Source organism: Aotus nancymaae, unplaced genomic scaffold (assembly GCF_030222135.1).
Source record: "Aotus nancymaae isolate 86718 unplaced genomic scaffold, 86718_ANA_hifiasm-v0.15.2.pri h1tg000010l, whole genome shotgun sequence".
Classification (NCBI taxonomy): domain Eukaryota; kingdom Metazoa; phylum Chordata; class Mammalia; order Primates; family Aotidae; genus Aotus; species Aotus nancymaae.
In genome coordinates, this window is record NW_026988421.1 from 73,604,685 (window position 1) to 73,625,455 (window position 20,771).

The window sequence follows — 20,771 nt, forward strand, 5'->3', positions numbered from 1 at the left end:
GACCTGATTCTTTCTGGATGACAAGGACTTGCGTACAAAGAGGTCATTGAGCTGGTTAACACTTAAGCCATCTGCCGACAGCAGAGCTAAAAGAGCACTGTAACATGCCCACTGGGGTTTCAGTAATTGCAGGCACCCACTCCTAGACAATACCGTGGGGCTGGAGCCCAAAAGCACTTGCCCTGGCTCCCACCTGTCTATGTGCTCCTCCTCCTGTAAGGGTTTTGAGCACATGGTGGCTGAACAGATAAGCCACACACCTGTCACATGTCCTGCGAGCGGTGTCAGGGAACTCTCCCATTTCACCTGTGGCCCCCAAGTCGACTATCAATCTTTGAGTCATTACAATGTACCAAGAACTGCGTTGAGCACCTTATATACATTACCTTGATTGTTCCTTAAAACCACCTGTGACATAATTATTATTTCCATTCTTGTATATTTGAGAAAATAATGACTTAAACTGTCTCAAATCCCTTCACTGAGAAATGGGATGTCCTGTATTTTGAATCTCTGCTTTGTTCAACTTCTATAAATAGAATTTGCCTAATAGTGACCTTCTGGTTTTTGGTTTTGACAAGATAGGGATCCACCTGCCACTTCCTTGACTATTCTATAGTAGTATGTTATAAGGAGACCTTAAAATAAAAAGATTATGTGTCTTGCTGGGAATAAAGCATGTATGCATAACCCATGCAAGAACACATTTATATGAAGATAACATCTTGCACCAAAGAGGCTTTAAAAGGCAGCAGAGATGTGTATATTTCCTGATGGCATAGAACTTTTTTCTCCATCTGGTTAACATGGCCCTTCCTTTCTTGTCTTAAGACTGACAGCTGTTTTCCTGTTGGGCAGTCATTAGAATTTGTTCTGTTGCCAAACCTCCTGGGGCATCCAAATGCTATCTGAATTAGAGAATAATGGCATGATGAGGTCAGTGACAGCTCTGAAAATGACATATTGCCATAGTGGTAATAAAATTTCAAAAATATAAAGAACTCCATTATCTTATAATATTTCATTAGTATCTATTCTCCTGGCATAGTACAGTTTTTATTTTTCTAGGAATCGTTGAATAAGTTGAGTCCACTCTTATTTTATTTATTTTATTTTTTTCAGATGAAATCTCTCTCTGTTGCCCAGCTCGGAGTGCAGTGGTGCACTCTCAGCTCACTGCAACCTCTGCCTCCCAGGTTCAAGCAATTCTCCTGCCTCAGCCTCCTGAGTAGCTGGGACTACAGGGGCATGCCACTACACCTGACTAATTTTTGATTTTTAGTAGAGATGGGGTTTCACCATGGTCTCAATCTCCTGACCTCACAATCTACCCGCCTCAGCCTCCCAAAGTGCTGGGATTATAGGCATGAGCCACCACACCCTGCTGAGTCGACTCTTATTTTTATGATCTAATGCATAGAGGCAGTATCAAAATAGGAATGCCTTACAAAAGATTTCCTATGTTGTAAAAATGAGAAGATGTAGTTGTTAAATGCCCAAAATAAGTCAGGCATTGAAATAGTTTATAAGAGTGGATAAAAATACTAAAATTAAAATTTAGGGTTTTTTTTTTCTTTTTCTTCCTGTCTGAAGTGTGATATTGATCTGGATGTGTGGTTGACTTCAGGATAGTGAAGAATATGTAAGCGGGGATTCTGATACCAATAGAGTTCAAATAATATGAGATTAAAGAAATCTTTATAGAAAAGGGTCAGGGAGATTTGAGTACAAGAGTTATATTGTTTAGTTAGTTCTGGCTTTCTAAAGATTTTCAGTAGATTTTACTAAAGGGATTATGTTCCACATTGGCTTTTTAAAGAAATTTTTTTGCTTTGTAGACATTTAAAGTTAAGTGATCCTGGTATTCATTGGTATGTATAACTTTCGTTGATTTGCTTTCCAGCTCTTTCTGAATTTAAAAATTCAGTGCATACAGGTAAAATGTAATCAAGTTATTAATCTTTGAGAATCTTTATTTACTACTTATGAAAAAATCAGTTCCTGTGACTCAGTAAGGAAGGCAAACGTTTTCATGAATTGCAATCTGTAGAGAAGAGTTGATTATATTTCTTTACTTTTATATCACAGAGTTATATTATACACAGTCATTTACATTTGATGCTATTTGATATGATAACATTTGCTGTGTAGTGTGAACAGAATTGTAAAAATCAAAAATCATTTAAAAGGAATCTCTTCCTCCAAGTCCTAGAATAAAACAGTTCCGTCTGGAGGACTGTTATTCAGAGCCTTCTGATGAATACTATGGTATTATGGATAAGAAGAAGGAGGAAAAAAAGGAAGGAAGAGAAAAAGTACCATTTCTGCATAATTAAAATTAAATAGGAATTACTGTGGGAAGTATTTCCTGGATGTTCCACAGGAATTTATTTTATTCTCAATGTCTAAATTATGACAATGTTGCTTATAACCTTCAACAATCGGATTCCAGATGTCTGCCATTTAACATTGTTCATCCAAAGATGTGTACACAATTGGCATATCTACCTTTTGTCATGCTGTGATAAACATCATGCATTTCATGTACTGATTCTTTTTTATACATGAAAACTGCTTCAAATCAGAAGGACTCAGGCACGGGGTATGCTGGGACCTCAATAGTGTCAGCCAGGGTGGGGCTTTGTCATGGTTTAAAGAAGAATGAATTGAAATAATCATATGTTTTTCTTAAAATCTGTTAATATTGTGTGTAAGAGCTTTGCATGTGTAGGATAAACGCCACTTGGCCATGATGTATTATCTTTTTCTGTTGGATTAAGTTTACTAAAGTTGGATTAAGAGTTTCTGCATCTATGTTTATGTATATGTTTATGTAACATTCTTGTAGTGTCTTTGGTTTTGGTGTTGGAGGAATGTTGGCCTAATAAAATAATTTGGGACTGATTCCTCCTCTTCAATATTCTGAAAAAGTTTTTTTAGAATTGGCGTTATCTTGTTATTAAATTTATGATAGAGTTGCCAAGTAAAGTCATCTGGGATTGGAGTTATTTCTGTGGGAAGATTTTCAACTATAGTTTACTGATACACATAGTTCAATAATTATCTATAGGAAAATTCAAATTATCTATTTTTGAAAAACCTATGATTATTTGATGTTTTAAGTAATTTTTCTTTCTTTCTTTCTTCTTCTTCTTTTTTTTTTTTTTTTTTTTGAGACAGAGTTTCACTCTTGTTGCCCAGGCTGGAGTGCAATTATGCCATCTCGGCTCACTGCAAACTCTGCCTCCTGGGTTCAAGCTATTCTCTTGCCTGACCCTCCTGAGTAACTTGGATTACAGGTGCCTGACACCACACCCAGCTAATTTTTGTATTTTTTGTAGAGAAGGGGTTTCACCATATTGGCCAGGCTGGTCTCAAACTCCTGATTTCAGATGATCCACCTGCCTCAGCCTCCCAAGGTGCTGAGATTACAGGCGCGAGCCACCATGCCTGGCTGAGTAATTTTTCTACTTCATCAAAGTGTTTGTTGGTGGTGGCATAAATTTCTTCAAAATAATTTCTTATTTTTAAAAATATCTCTAGAGTCTTCAGTGCTGTCATTTCTCTCATTTATGTTGTAGATAATTTGTGTCTACTTTTTTCCCTCCCCCCAGTCATTCTTGGTAGAATCAATCAATTTTATTAATGTTCTCAAAGGATCAGACTTTGATTTCACTGAATTTTTTCTCTATTTAGATTTTTATTTTTCCATTTAAAATAATTCTAATCTCATTATTATTACTTTTGTCCATGTACTTATTTTGTGTTTCATTTGATTGTCCTTTTCTTTTTTTTTTTAATGTGGAAGCTAAGATTATTAACATGAGGCCTTTTAAAAATTCTAATACAGGTTACCAGTGCTGTAAATTTCCCACTAAAGTCTTACTTTTGCTAATTCCTACAAATATGGATATGCTCTTAGTTTCCATTTAATATACTTTCTAATTACCATTATTAGATTCCTTTCCCCATTGGCTAATTATTAAATATGTTAGTTCCAAATATTTGGACATTTCCCTGATACCATTTAGTTATTGATCTCTAACTTAATTCCACTGTGTTTAGAGCACATGCATTGTATGAGTTGAATCCTTTTAAATATATTGAAAGTTGTTTTATGAACCCAAATATGATCTATCCTAGTAAATGTGGCATGCACACTAGAAAAGAATGTTTATCTGCTATCATTGGATTGAGTGTACTATACCTCAGTTTTGTCAAGTTGGTTGACTTTTGTTCAAGTCTTCTATATCCTTCCTGATTTGCTATCTTCTTGACGCTAATTGTCAAGAGGTAAGGGTTAAAACAGCAGATTATAATGGTGAATTTATCCATTTGTCCCTTGTAGTTCTATGGATTTTTGCTTCACGTATTTCGAAGTTCTCTAATTAGCTACGTAGATATGTATCATTGTTATGCATCCTTGGAGAGTTTACCCATCCGTTTATCATTATGTAGTATGACGACTCTTTTGTTTTCTTCCTTTTTTTTTTAATTGGAGACAGGTTTTCACACAATTGCCCAGGCTGGAATTTAGTGGTGTGATCATGGTTCACTGCAGCCTCAATCTCCTGGGCTCAAGAGATTCTCCTACCTCAGCCTCTTGAGTAGCTGAGACTGCACCCATACACCACTGTGCCTGGCTAATTTTTTGTTGTTGTTTTTAGTAGCAACAAGGGCTCGCTGTGTTGCCCAAGCTGGTAGTCTTATTCTTTATTCCTCAAATGTTGGTGATTATAAAGTCTACTTGGTCTGATGATAATGTAACTACTCTAGCTTTCTTTGGATATTGTTTGTGCGTTATATCTGTTTTCATTTATACTTTTAGCCTGTTTACATACGTTATAAAGTGGGCTTTTCATAGGCAGCATATAATTGGGTTTTGCTTTTTTATCCAACGTGATAACCTTTTCTTGTTTTGCATTTCCTTTGCTGTTGTCTTACCTTTGAGTCTTTGTTTTATTATTTTCATGGTTGCTTTATCATTATTTGGTAGTTTTTAGTATATACCTCTAGCTCTCACTGTCAAGTTGCAAGTAATATAATATCACTTCATGTGTAGTATAAAAACTCTACATACTACACTTCACTTCTCTCTCCTCTCCTCATCTTTATGCTACTGTTATCAAACATTGTATATATATGTACATATGAGCATATATGTATATATACATATGTGTGTATATGTGTGTATATACACATATACACACATGTATATATACATATGTGTATACATACATACACACATATACACATATATGTATGTATATATGTGTGTATACATATGTGTGTATATATGTGTGTGTATATACACACATATATACACACATATGTATACACACACACATATATACACCCATACACACATACATAAATAAACCTCAAATACTTTGTTACTGTTTTTGCTTTCAACAGTTAATTATATTTGGAATATTTAAATAAAAAGAAAAGAGACTTTATATTTACCACATAATTGCCATTTCCCATGCTCTGTGTTTCTTTGGCTAGATGCATATTTCTGGCTGTTAATTTTCTTCTGCCTGAAGGATGTCCTTGACATTTCTTGTGATTCACCTCTGTTACTGCTGAATTTTCTCAGCTGTTGTAGGCCTATAAATGGCTTTAATTCACCTCTGTTATTGAAAGATACTTTTGTTGAGTAAAGCATTCTAGATTAACTTTTTTTGTTTGTTTCTGTTTTTCCCTCTCAGTTTCTTAAAGATCAGCCCTACTGACACCTTGGTTGCAATGTTTATAAGAATTCTACTGTTATCCTTACCTTTGTTTTTCTGTATAATATATCTTTTTGTGTTGGTCATTTATAAGATTTACATTTATTGCTCATTTTCAATTTATTGCTGGTAAAAAGTTGATTATGACATACCTTTTTATAATTTTCTTCATCTTTCTTATGCTCGGAATTCGTTGAGCTTCTCAACTCTATGGGTTTATAATTTTCATGATTTTTTAAAAATTGGTTATTATATTTGAAAATAGCTTTTTGTTCTCCTCTTCTTCTGGAACTCTATTTCTACATATGTTATATGCCTAATATATACTTTGAAGTTGTCTCATACTTCACTGATGCTCATGCTTGTTTTTAACTTCCTATTTTTGATAGTTTCTATTGCTACGTACTCAAGTCCTCTATCTTTTCTTCTGCAGTATCTAATATGTCTTACAACTCATCCAGTGCATTTGTTATTTCAAACAATGTAGTTTTCATGTCTCATTTGTTTTCCATTGCTTAAGGATCACTGTCCTTCTTTGCCAGAAATCTAAAGTTTTAGTCCATGACACTACATTTTGGCTGTGACTGGAAATCTCTCATCACCTTTAATGTATGTAATCTTTGCCAATGACTTAAATTCTCTAACTCTCAATTTTCTTTTTAAAAAAATGGTAATAAAAATTTAGCTATGTTTAAAAAGATAGTTTAAGGAATAGATAAATCCAGAACAACAGCTTAATATATTTTTGAAGCATATTTGTTAGTAAAGGTTAGTATGGTTAAAATTAGGAAGTGATGCTTGCAGTAATTTGAAGGATTGATACTTTATTCTATGTCATGAGTTCATTTGAAGAACGACCCTGGAGTGAGGGAATACATACAGGCCACATAGTATGGGAAACAAACAAGAACCAAGGAGAGTGTTGGATTATTTGGATCCTACAATCTTACACTCTCATCTCAGAAGCAAAATTAGAATGAGAACAGGACACGGGACTAGAAGCTGAGTCCATGGCCTGAGCATCAATGGCAAAACAGGAGAAAACTGCAAGGACCAGGTGGATGCCCTCGGCTCACCATTGTACTACTTGACATCATTCCAGATTTTTTTGTGAGAAAGACTGGCTCAGCAGTAGATGGGGCTGAGCTTTCAGTGTGAAGATAACTGTGGCTACAGTCAAGAGAGTTTGAAAAAGACAGGGATTAAAAATATTCTTTCTTGCTTTATCTATCTATCTTATTCATTTACATGAATTTCCTTCATTATTGTAATGATCTGAAAAACAACGAAACCCCAAAAGAGTTTACTTTGGTGTAGGCAGAGATGTGAATACATTACGGAAGCTTAGGGAGTCTAATATCTCCCATCTCAGAACAGTGATACCAAAGCTGTAACTGCAAACTAAATGCAATTGCCTTTCATTGTGTTCACATGATGGCTGAAATTTGCTAGATATGCTTCTTCTCTCACGTAGACTGACATATGACTTGTAAAACTATGACTTGTAAACTAACATATGACTTGTGATGTGTCTTAGTTAGCTAAGGCTGCTGTACCATAGACAGAATGGCTTAAACAACAGATATTTCTCACGGTTCCTGAAGCTGAAAGTCCAAGATCAATTTTGATAGGTGTGGTTTCTCCAGTGGTCTTTTTGCTTAGCCTGTAGTCAGCTGCTTTTCTGAGTCCTCACATAGCATTTCTCTGTCCGCATACACTTCAGTGTCTCTTCCTGTTTCAATAACACGGGTTCTATCATATAACGGACCTCTTCTTAGGATCTGATAAATTTGCATTACCTCCTTAAAGTCTCTGTCTCCAAAAACAGTCACGTTGCGTGGTTAGGGCTTCAACTTACGAATTTTGGCAGGGGATGGGGGAGCACAATTTATTTCATAATTTCATGGTATGTTGAATAGGTATTTACATAGAATCTGTCTCCTGAACAAAAATTTCATGTCCTTATTTTGCAGAAGCCAACACTCTGGCTCAGAGGTTTATGAAAAGAACATTTGCTAGAAGGAGAAGGGCCAGTATCGTCACTGGTATTTTGCACTAGGGTCCTGTTTGGATGTTCGCTATGTGTGTGTCATCAAAGGGTGAGACCTTCAGCCACATACCCCAGTGGCTGAAGTAGCTTTCTGGACTAAGGAATTTTTAAAATTAAATTAAAATTTTAAATTAACTCATGATAATAGTACATATTTATGGGGTACATAATGATGTTTTAATACTATGTGATGTGTAGTGATCAGATCAGGATAATTAGCATAGCCATCATAATTCATATTTTTTAATGATTGGTTGGCCAGTGACTCCCCAATTCATGAATATAAAGGAACATGCTTTATGGACCTCTGCTCCTGTGGGCTCTGGTCAAGTTCACAAATGGTTTGAGCTATGATTGCTCAATTTCTGTTAACATCATCATAGTCAGGGTTTGGGGACCTGTAACTGCTTTGGAGTGATTTCAAGATGCTGGACAATTTCCAGTCATCTCTTATTCTCACAGAAACCTCCCAACATGCCTGGCAATAAAACCATTCAAATAAATGATTGAACAAATAACACCTATTCAAGTGTCCACACCAGAGGGGATGATGTGGGAGCGTACTAGAAGTTAATGAGCCAGGAATGTGACATTTTAATGTGTTTATCCCTGAATTTTGCCTCATCAATGCTTATATTTAGAATGCCATAGATTCTGTCACTGGCACGCATTTATAGCGCTTTTTAAAATATATAACTGATCAGTTTAAAAAAGTTAAAGCAGGTTCATGCCAACTGCACATTTCAGCCATTTTCTGCATCCTTTCTCTGCAGATATACAGGGGAATAGAGAGTAAAGCAACTGGACAGCCGAGGGCCATGCAGTTTCAGAGATGGCTGTTCCAGGAGCATGGAAGGAAATGTCAGCTCTTTCCATTTTTACTGAGATATTTTTAGAGTGGCTTCTTTTCTCTTTGGCTCGTGCCGGGGTGCTACTTTATTGAGGAGCTGTGTGCTACTGAAAAACATACTTTTAAAAAAAGAATTATTCCTATACAAGAAGAGTTTCCTTGATTGTATATCCATTATGCTCTTTTATAAAAATCTCACCTGTTCTGGGAACTTTTTAATTAATAGTTACATTGCAAGTTTCTTTTTCTTTTGTCTCAATCACCTAAAATAAAGGTAAATAAGTGCTAAGTTTTTTATTTGGTGGGTGGGTTTTTCGTTCTTGGTCTTTTGAAAAAAATAAGAATTACTGGAAATTACATTTCAGGGGAGCATACCTAGTTTGAGACAGATTAAAATAAGAAGACATCCAGAACAGGGGTTATATAGCACAGAACATATATTTCCAAGTAAAAAACAAATCTGTTTTTAGATCTCTTGTCATATTGAGTCATTGTAAAGAATGAGACTAAATTTATTGGCCCCATAGGATAATCTATCTTACTCCTTCACAGAAACTGCTCAGGTACATGACATTTCTGTCTCCAAAGCAAATGTCTAATGTGCTTTTCTTTTGGCAATGTCACTTAGATACCCTTCCAAATCTTTCCTTATATGTCATTACGTAAAACAGACTCCTGGAAGCCAAAATGGCTACTCAGGAAGGCCACTCTCTAGGCAGTTCATCACAGAAAGATGGAGCTCTGTGCTTCTGGCCCTATGCTCCCTGGGCTGCTATAGCTGTGGATCATGGCTACCACCCCTGAACCACACCTAGCCTCTGCAGTCTGCCTGAGGTATGGATTTCTTAGTGTGCAATGATTCTCTTTCTTCCATTTTCCTGATGACATTTCATTACAGCAACGAACAATTTTGGCCATAAACATTTTCCGTATCTGGATCTTTTCCTAAATATGCATCTGAAGTTAGGAAGTGCTTAGTAAAAGGCCCACTGTTGGCATCATTTTTAAGAATATTTATTTCCCTGGGCTAATATTCTTTTAAAAATATTGCTTCTTAAGAGAAATGATACCTGTTAAAGAAAAATTAGAAGTTTCTAAATACATTTGAAGAGGAGAGTAAAAAAAAATTATGTAAACTTTACACTATTACTGCTGTTTTGTTATCTTTTCTGGTCATTCTTGCTATATTTACCTGATTTTTATAGGCATGATTATGCAATATACTTATGTTTTTCTCTTTTATTTGTTTAACATTGTATTATAATAAGGTTTATAATCAGGTTAACAGATGCTTCATAAACATCACCTTTGATAACTGCATAAAATCTCACTGTGTGACTCCAAATACAATTTACTGAACCATTCTATTATTGGAAATCTATACCATTTAATATCTCTATTCATATAGATATGTGACAATACAAATATTTTAACAAAATATTTTTTTTCATATTTATGATGTTTTCTCTAGACAGATTCCATGTAGAAATACAAGGTCAAAAATTAGAAATATTTTTAAGCCTTTTGATAAATAGTATTTTCAAAACTGTTTCCTACCTAGTTATAAGTGCAAATTTGTCCACCTGGCTTCTTAAGTTGTCAGCGTAAATTTGCACCAACTTAACATCTGAAATATAATAATATACATTGGGGTTCTTAGCATAATTTGTATTTCTTTTAAATTGGCATTGCTGATGACATTAAACAGATGTGATTGAGGAATGATTCCGTTGCCCACTGCTCCATTTAATATCTCAGTTCTGTCTATCTAGTGGTCCAGTCTATGTTTTCTACTGAACAACATATTGAGCTTATCTTTGCTGCTTCCTGGCTTTCATATTTCCTGCAGAGAAATCTCGTTGTCTGCAATGATTGGACTTTTAGGATAGAATCTTAGTCATCTATTCTATGGCTTGAAAACTAGGGCCACACTATTTACTTGTAACCTGAGGATTCACCTCTGCCTCCATGTATACCTGGAAAAACACCTTCTGCCTGTGCCCAGAATACCTGCTGCACTTGGTCACTCTCTACCCATGCTCTGTTCTTCAATGCTTTCCCTCCTTCACCTGTCATCTTCTCATCTTCTCTTTTTATTCATGGTCTGGCATTCATGAAAGTAGAAGTGATTTTATAGTTTCCTAAGGCTATTCATAAAAAGGAACCATTTCCAGGCAAGTGCTGTTTTTACCAGTCTCTGAATTGTGTAAAACACTTTGGTTCTCTGGTATTTTCTGGACCACACTATGAAAATTCCCTGATGCTGTAGACCCATGGTTTTACTTTAACTCAACATTTCCTAAACTGTGCTTCTGTGGAACTTAAATTTCAGTGGGAGCCAGGAACAAAGGTTCCCATGGTCAAATAAACTGCAAACTGTGCTTCCTAAATGGTCTTCTTGAAGATTTGCAGTTCATGTTACCATATCTAATGGTTTGGAGACATCAACATGAAAAAAATATATGTTTTAACTTAGTCACTCCCCACTGAGGAACTATTTTTTTTCATTTTTCATTTTTTATGGCTATACCTAGAGTTGTTTTTCCTTAAAATCTATCTGGAAAAAGCTGCTTTGACCATGCAACCTGTTTATGAAAGTGGGCCATGCTTTTGCATCAAGGGGAAGATGTGACAAAGATAAATATTTTTCCAATTATGGAGCTGGAGTGTGCACACATTTCTGTTCAGCACTATTAGAACCCCTTCAACATTTGGAAGTAATAATGTTCCTGCAGATGGGAACAAGCTGGATGTCAAGGAGTGTACATGAGTGAGAGGAGACAGAGGCCCAGCCTCTGAGCTCCTCTCTGTTCTGCTGGTAGTGATCCAGTGGCTACTTAACAGAGAGAAGTGGATAGCTTTATGGGAAATTATTTGCCCCCTGGTTGAAATGCTTGGGTTTGATTTATCAGAACCATGGTAGCATAAAGTTGTCTGTCACTCAAAGGGAATCACAAAGATGCCTTGAGTACCAGAGAAGGATCATTGATTTCTTTGGAGCCATAGTGTTCATCCTCTCATAGCTGGGAAACTGCTTTGCTGTGAAATAGAATTTCAGTTGGATACAAAATTAATCAATTTTCACAGTTCAAAATTTTGACTAAGACACTGTGTCAGTGTGTTTGGTACATGCTGTGTTTAAGCCTGGAAGCCTACGCCTCACATTTGTGTAGCATCGTGACACCACCAACTGCCTGTTGGATGCCATGGGGAACAAGGGTAACGGGGAGCAGACAGTTTCTCCTCTGCCACTCTAGCTCTTTCTCCTACCTTAAATACAGGGTTGACCCTTCACAAACTAACACATCTGGAAGGGACCTTAGTGGCTATTTAGTCCAGCTCTGACCAGTGGAAGAAATCCCTTTGCAACACCCATATCAGTGACTGACCCAACGTGTGTTTGCATACCTGCAATAATGGGGGATCCACCACCCTATACAGCAGCCCTATGGTTAGATTTTGAATGATATGCAAGCTTTGGTGAAATTGCCGTGTCCTGAATAAGCCAAAAAGAAGGCAAATTTCAATATCAGGGAGACAGTCACTTATCTTTCATGGCTCTGATATGATCCATTTGTGATATTTTGATCTCAAATGTTTGGGAAGACTTAGATAAAGAAACTAATATTTATGATTTATCTGCCAAATCCAATCTCTTGAGGCAATTAAATTGGAAGGATATGTAGGTCTTCCCAAGAAACAGAACTAGGCAAACATAGGCATTTATATTTGGTGCAATATCCTCACCTAACAAAAAAAGAATGTTCTTCTACTTATATAGGCAGTCACACAGAAAGGATCAACAATTGAGTTGAGTTTTTGAACATAATTTTTCATTTCTCAAAACCCTACTTGCATAAGGAAAACAGTCTGTTCACAAAGAGGCTTTCAGTTTGGAAGTAAAGTGTAAAAGGAAGAATATATTCAGACATGTTTATTGATCAAGATCTACCCTTGTCTCTGATTCTATATTAGCTTAGGTGGTCTGTAACAATGGGGAAGAAAAGATGAGCAAATTATTGCCCCTGCCCTTAAGGAGTTCAGGATTTACCCAGTGGGCTTCAGGAATAACAAACACAAAAATAGCCAGCACACAAGGCAGAGAGTGATACATGTTATAATAAGAATAGCAGCAAAATGCTGAGGAAGCAGAGAGAAGATGAAGGTTAATGCCAGGTGGAAGACTTGGGAAAGAGTCAGCTGAACTGACTCTGAGTTGCCTGTGGGAAAATGGATGAGATTTCAAAACGCATTAAAGGGAGAGTACAGCTACATGGAGGCATTTTTCCAGAAGAGTCCTCAGTATAGGAGGCAGGGGCTTTCAAAATTCTGTATTCATCATTCTCTATAGACAGTTTTTTCTTGTAGTATGTCTTGTCACTGTAACCATAGCTAAGCTTTTGCTTTTGGAGATTTGTATGCTTATCTAGTTGGTGGGATTGTTTTTAATAAACGTCTCATAATGTAGTAATTTTAGTTCCTGGAGTCTTTTCACACCTACTCAAAATATCTGCAAGACACTCTTCTTGGTTCATAGGTACCCGCTGCATTGACTTTTAATTTTGGGTGGGGTCTCAGTCTCCTTATTCTTTTTCCTCATGGAAAAATATCGTGTCCTGGTCAGGGAGGAGGAAAAGAAAAACAGAATACTGCCGGATGGCTCCAATCTCTCTGACTTAATGAAGACATTGGGAGAAGGAAAAGGGAGGAAAAAGATGGACCTTTCAATCTGGTGAGCACAAGCAAGAGTCTCACCATGGTCAGGGATGTGTAAATAAGGGCAGCTTTCTCTCAATATGGACATTCTCAATGGGCATTTACAGTCATTCATTACTTATTTCCCTGAAGCATGGAAGGAATACATTCTGTGTATCAAGAGTTGCCTTTTCAAAGCTCACAGTGTGATGAAGGGGAAAGAAACTTGTAAACTGGCATTTACAATGCAGTATGATAAGGGCTATGACAAAAGGAATGCAGAATTCTGTGTCTTTGAGGGCAGATAAGAGAGACTGCAAATAATAGCTCTGGAAGACTATATCTGAGCCAAGCAAGAATTAGGTGAGCAAAAAGGTGGGCACCTGTTTAAAAATTATGGGCATTTCAGTGAGTGATTTTGTAAAGAAAATAGCACTTTCATTTACCTTAATTAAGTTTACATTGCAGTTAATTACACTGAGTGACCTTGGGGATGTGTAAGTATTTGATACACACTTAATATGAGGTGGATGCAAATATCACTGATATGTGAGTGTGTGCTGCAAAAAAAATACAGAGTCCTTCTGTGTTTGCTTAACAGTAATTATCCAATCCCATTAGATTCTGGAAGCTTTTCAGTTATCGAAAGGAATAACACACAGTTCTTCTAAAATTCCTAATAAAATTAATTCAAGTTGTACTTTATATTAAACAATATATTTTGGAAGAACGCTACCAACGAATCTATCAAAAAAGGTGATATCACAGCTCCCAGGAGGTGCCAGCATTTATTGACTGCACACTACATGTTGTTACATGCATTAATTTATAGAATTCTCATTTTAAAAATTTTAGCTGATATTGTTGGCTACTGCTCACATTTCATCCTCCATGGACTTTACTTCAACTGAATTTCAGTTTTAGTCTGATGATCAGCCCACTCTCCTTCACATGGCCATACATTTGCTTCATTGCTACTCAGGGATGCCAGTGTTCAGACTGAGACTTCTTAAGAGGCAGGCATGGGATTCAAATCTTGTTAATGAAATAGGAGTGATGATGTTTAGATGTGATGCCTAAAATCATGGCAGCTATCTATGACAAGGGAGCCTAGACTAAGGATACAGTCAATGATGACTCAGCAGAATGAGTCCTTTATTTTGGGGGATCTAGGTAAGCCACTGTATCAGACAACATAGAAAACATTTCCTGCTAAAATAGATAATGTTATTTTCCTTCAAATTTAAGCCATTTGCATTGAGTTTTCTGACCTCTCAGCCAAAATCATTCTCATTGAGAGAGGGGAACTCTCCTTATCTCTATTTTACAAATAGGGAAACTGGGGGTTAAATAAGTTAAGTCAGCACTTTTGGAGGCTACAGCAGGGGATCACTTGAGCGCAGAGGCAGTGTTGAACCATGATCACATCACTGTACTTTAACCTGGGTAACAGAGCAAAACCCTGTTTCCTAAAAACAAAGAAAAACAAAAAAGGAAGTTAAGTAACTTATTGAAAATCATAGTTAGTAAAATATCAGAATTAGGATCAAAATCAAGTCTGTCTTACTCCAATGCCCTAGTGGTTAAATTTTGGTTGTATATCTTCCATATATATTTATTGAAATATATTACACTAAAGCACTGAAATAAATGCCAAAAATGCCTAGTAATTCAAATATGTAATCTGTGAGAAAGCCACCTTCCCCAGTAATGTTTCATATCAAGGATTGGTAAATTCTATAAAAGGTCAAATAATATACATTTAGGCTTTATGGGTCATGTGGTTTCTTTCACAACTACTCAACTCATTGGAGCTCAAAAAGCCATTGACATGCATAAACAGATGAGTTTAGCACTGTTTCAGCAAAATTTTAATTACAAATATAAGTGGCAGACCAGATTTGGGCCTGGGACCATAGTATACTGAACCCTTCTCTGTATGAACTAAATCTGATTCTCGGTAGAAGGATTTGCCAGGTAGATGAGTAAAAACTCATTTTACTAGGTATGTACAAATACAGAGTCACACCAGTAGAAGAGAAAAGGAGATACGGAGTGCAGTGTGGAAGAGACAGAGAATGTACTCTTGCAAACTTTAAGATATCAAGGAAAATTACTATGTTCCTACTTTGTGGTGCAAATTCGGAAATGACTTCAATCAATGCAAAGGATGGGGAGCTCATGGCTTCCACCATCAGAGAGGCAAAGTTAGATAGTAGATTTCTAGCCTATTATCTGTACTTAAATTGGAATTTCTGTTGAAAATTCCAAATTTCTCAGCAATAACTTTCAAAGACTACCATTATCTTTCTTTCTTTTCTTTTTTTTTTTTTTTTGACAGAGTCTTGTTCTGTCGCTCAGACTGAGGTGCAGTGGTATGATCTTGGCTGACTGCAACTTCTGCCTCCCTGGTTCAAGTGATTCTCCTGCCTCAGCCTCCCAATTAGCTGGAATTACAGGTGCCTGCCACCATGCCTGGCTAATTTTTGTATTTTTACTAGAGACAGGGTTTTGCCATGTTGGCCAGGCTAAAGACCACCATTGTCTTTCATACTGAAAATATTGAATGATCCACAAGCACTATAATTCATAGCTGTTAGTTATGCAAATGGCGAGATAAGAATTGGAAATGAACAGATGGTTATAGCTCTTTGATTTTTGTTTTAATTGCTTTCCAGCAATCACAGAGAATGGACCAATTTTCTCAATAATACTTGTTCTGAAACAAAGGTCTAGGAGTCAAGTTTGTCAATAAGGCAAACAGTTTTGGGGTGGTACATGAGGATTTTTCTTCTTTTTTTTTTTCAAATGGCATTAACATGAAATTGACTGTTATTTATTTGCAGAATCTTCACTATTGAGCCATTTTTGTCCCCTTTTACTTCTTACTAAACTGGAAACATAAAAGAGGGTTTATAGGAAACCAAGGTTAAAAAAAAGGAACACAGAGTTTCACTCTTCCTTCCCACTTCTGGCAACCACTGATTTATTTTATGTCTCTGTGGATTTGCCTATTCTGGACATTTCCTGTAAATGGGATTATGTAATATTTAGACTTATGTCTTCCCTCTTTCACTGAGCATAATGCTTTCAAGGTTCACCCACGCTGTAGCATGAATCAGTAACTAATGTCTTTTATTAGTGAATAATATTCCATTGTATAGATATATCACGTTTTTTCCATTTTTGTTTATTCATCACTTGGTATACAATGAAGTTGGTTTGGCTACCATGAATAATATTTATATAAACACTCATAAACAAGTATGAACATTTGTTTTCAAAACTCTTACGTGAGGAGTGGAATTGCTTGGTCATATGGTAACTCTGTTTAACATCTTAAGGAATGATCAAACTTTTCTGCAGCTGCTGCACCATTTTACTTTCCCTAGCGTGGTCTGAGTGTTTCTATTTCTCCACATTCTTGCCAATACTTGTTGTTGTCTGTTCTAATGGATGTAAAGTGATATTTCATTGTAGGTTTGATTTACTTTACATAAAAACTAACAATTTTGGACATCTTTTCATGTATTTGTTGGATGTATATATATATATTCTTTGGAAAAATGTCTATTCAAATGGAAAGAGAAATTTTAAAGCAGAGAAGATGCATGATAAAATTAATACTGCATGTCTATAATGCATTAGGGCCTTTAAACTCATAAAAATGAATAATAAGTAAGATTTTAATCACATTACATAAATAAGATTCAGATAAATTAAGAACCTGCTGAAAAACAGTTGGCTGTGGTTAAGCCAAGAGTCAAATAAGATCCACAAACCTTCCCTTTGTTCCATGTATATATCTTTCACGTACACTGTCAGAGATGAGTAAGACAAACATGACTGAATAAAGCGTAATGTGTGTCTCTCTCCTCTTTGGAAAAAAAAACATAAAAATATTTGTGGAATAATGCAGAAAAGCCTCCATTCTCTTTCTGAAGTCAATGTGATAGTCAAGTTGTAGGTAATGCACTTGTGAGATCATCACGTTACTAGCGATTGATGGGGGCATCCCACTCTTTATTGATCTAGTCAATGTAATAGCATATGAGAAATCCATGAACTGCCCTATGGAGGGCTTATTTATCTTTTAAAATGCTATAACCACATCTAGTGTCTCTAAACAAGTGCTTAGAGGTTAGCAAGGATTAGGCGTTATAAGTATATTAGTCACCTAGACACCACTCTTCCCTGCCCAGTACTTAGCAGAGTGTAGATTGGGTACCTGACAGTCACGCTTGCCTTGTTGTTCCTGGGAGCCAGCCATGTGCCTTATTATCTGAACTGATTACCTCACTTCCCACCCCAGGAATCAGTATAGTACTCAGCAGTCTTATTGTAGATACTCAATGATAGATTGTTAAATAAATGACTTTAATTGGCATCATACAGAGATATTACAGAATTAGATACACAGTTGATACTCAATAAATATGTGCTGACTTATCTAGTAAAGAAGGCGAAGATGTGCTTGATGTCAAGCACTGTGAAAATCCCACTACCACACATTGTCTTCCTTTCTCTTTTAGGCTTCATGAAACCCCATGAATTGTATGCTTTTGTATATTCAATTTATTCATGTTTAAAATGCCAGCAAGTAGTAAAGCAAACCCAGATATTCAAAAGTACATTCCAAAGCATTGAGTTGGATATTTAGAACTCAGCACAATAAATTTCATCTGAGACCAAAACAAAGAATCCCAATGTAGTACCAAGAAACAAGCCTTTGCCACTTTTGCTTAAGATGACACCAACACTGTCATGAAGAAGATGAACAGGTGCAGAGGATAAGACTTCTTCAAGGATGTGAAATAATTGATGTATCGAGTACTTTATGCCAGAAGACTTGGAGAACAATGTAATTGTTTCATAATCTGATTGCATATTCCTAAGACCTGAATGTTTTCAAAATGATAAATGACTTACTGACTGAATACATTCTAGTTGTCTGTTTTAAACAAATGTGACATTTTAGAGGTTAATGCTACATTCTTGATTTTCTGTAGTTTAGTCAGTAACTGTATTAGTCTGTTCTCACACCATTAGGAAAAAATACCTAAGACTGAGTAATTTATAAAGAAAAGAGGCTTAATTGACTCACAGTTTTGCATAGCTGGGGAGTCCTTGGGAAACTTACAATCATGGTGGAAGCCACTTCTTCACAGGGCAGCAGGAGAGAGAATGAGTGCCAGCAGAATAAATGCCAGAGGCTTATAAAACCATCAGATCTTGTGAAAACTCATTCACTATTACGAGAACAGCATGGGGAAAGCCGCCTCCATGATTCAGTTGCCTCCCATCATGTTCTTTCCACACTTGGAGATTATAGGGATTACAATTCAAGATGAGATTTGGGTGGAGATACAGCCAAACCATATCAGTAACTATCTCTCTTTAAAATAATTTTTAAATTATATATTTTTTAAGTTTGAACATGTTGAAGTTCAAATATCTTAAGCTTCCAAGTGCTCTTTTGGCTTTTAATGTATTCCTGGTGTCCCTTTTGGTCTTCTTGGTCCTTAACACTTTGGTTGCATGCTTGCATTTCATCTCTTGCTTGTGTGTACTTCTCATGTGCCATGATGTCTAGGAAGCTGTATCCTTTTCCACCTGATTTAGCATTTCTTTATCTTCTGTCTTGCATCTATCAAATGCCATCTAGGGTTGGGGCTGGAGATACAAGACAGCTTAAAGATACATAGTCCTTTTACTTAAGCAACTATTCATCTTTTAAAGGTCTTTAATATAATTTTCGTAACTTTTCCAGTCAGCCAGAGTGAATACTCTCTAAAGTGTCTTTGACAGTTGCCTTGTTTTTTTTTGAGGGGGAAACTTCTCTTGATTGACTTTTTTTGAACTGTGATTTGCAGATAAGACACTAAGAATCTGGAGGTGGTAGCTGGGGCTAGTGTTAGAATTAGTCTTGTTATAATCTCAGTTTCTCAATCCATCCAAATGAGAACACCATAGAAGTAAAAACATGTTTCCTATGCAAAGGCTGCATTGAGATATGTCTAGTTCCCACCTCAACCCACTCTCTAAGCCTTTCTTGCATAAAATGCAGAGCTGCCACACCGCTGCTGACAAAACTGTCCTCTCTGCGAACTCTCCTACTCCTAGAATATATTTTCTACTTCTATCATGATACTTGACATAGTTAGCAAATGCATAAGCAGGGCTTCAGGCCATGCTCTTGTGTTGCAATTCCTAAGCCTTCTTTATGCCTCATGCAGAGAAGAAGCTGCTTGGATTTCTGCACACTCGAATAAATAGTTCAAATACAAGCTAAGACTATAAAGGGGAAAGAAGATTTTTAAGTAATTAAAGTGAGTGATATTCATTTTCATGAAGGAATTTGAAAAATCAAGTCAATGTTTAGACATTAATTCAAAGCCATAATGGAATGAAAGAAAATTTGAAAGAGAAAGTAATAGAAATTCCCAGAGTCAAGCACTGTCTTTATTTTTGTATCCACCTACCTCCCTGCAATACCTACCTTGCACTGTATTTTAGCGTGTGCTAAAAAAAAAAAAAAAAAAAAAAGGGTGTTGGGTGCTCGCTTTGGCAGCACATATTCTAAAATGGGAACAATACAGATAAGATCGTCATGGTCCTACACAGGGATGACATGCAAATTCGTGAAACGTTCCCTATTTTTGTGGTTAATGGGTACAAAAAAATAGAAAGAATAAGACCTATTATTTGATAGCACAACAGGGTGACTTTAGTCAATAATAACTTAATTATACACTTTAAATAACTAAGAGTGTAATAAGATTGTTTGTAACACAAAGTATAAATGCTTGAGTAGATGGATACCCCATTTTCCATGATGTGATTATTATGCATTGCATACCCATATCAAGGCATTTCATGTACCCCATGAATACATACACCTGCTATGTACCCCCAAAAATTAAAAATCAAAATTTTTAAAAATGGTGTTGGGTAGATGGGTTCCAGGATGAATGAACTTCTAAAAAATGGTGCCTTTTAATTGCTTTTATGTTTACTTACTCTGGAGTGATAAATAGAGCATTTGGCAAGGAGAGACTCGAATATATGTAGCTTAAAAGAGTCCAAAACTCAGCACAGTTAAAAAAGCAGACTATTAAAGAGATTTCTTTATGGAATGGACTTCTCTGGCTTTTCCCTGCCTTTCTATGGATAAGGTGTTAAATAATAAGACTGTTGTGTGGTACCTTCATAATTCGGTTTCTCTTCAGTAAAATGAAAATGATCTTTGTATTGGATTAATGGGTTTTTTCCAAGCATTATTATTACATGCTGACTTCTAAAGTTTCTCTTGTCCCAAGGTTGCTGGTTTGAATTGTTAAAACTATAAGTCCTAAGGACAGATTTATTTTATATATGTGTGTATATATATGTTTCATTTTTATAGATTTAGGGAGTACAAGTTCAGATTTCTTACATTAATGTA

At 36.1% G+C, this 20,771-nt stretch overlaps 1 protein-coding gene and 1 non-coding gene across 9 annotated transcripts in view; both read left to right on the forward strand.

Annotated features, from left to right (window-relative positions):
• The window catches only part of NRG3 (neuregulin 3), a 1,106,210-nt gene that overhangs the window by 451,181 nt on the left and 634,258 nt on the right, over positions 1 to 20,771 (forward strand). The gene's annotated exons all lie outside the window — the stretch shown is intronic.
• Positions 19,883 to 19,988, forward strand: LOC135274057 (U6 spliceosomal RNA). Its single transcript, XR_010341871.1, has one exon. It is a non-coding gene; the product is annotated as a U6 spliceosomal RNA (small nuclear RNA).